Genomic DNA, 207 nt, shown 5'->3' on the forward strand with positions numbered 1-207 from the left:
GTATTCCTCAAGCCACACGTTGCCAGTTTTGTTTCTCGAGAAGTCAGGTACGCCCTGCCCCTGACTTCTCAGTTCTGCCCATTGCTTAGTATGTTCTGCTTTTAATCTCTTTCGGGCCCTTTCAATGTCTTCTACTGAGGCTGGCCAATTGATCCTCAGCGAGTTGGCCATTTTCTTAAGTTTATCGTTACATTTCTCATCAATCAG

The sequence above is a fragment of the Bombus huntii genome, unplaced genomic scaffold (assembly GCF_024542735.1).
Source record: "Bombus huntii isolate Logan2020A unplaced genomic scaffold, iyBomHunt1.1 ctg00000223.1, whole genome shotgun sequence".
Classification (NCBI taxonomy): domain Eukaryota; kingdom Metazoa; phylum Arthropoda; class Insecta; order Hymenoptera; family Apidae; genus Bombus; species Bombus huntii.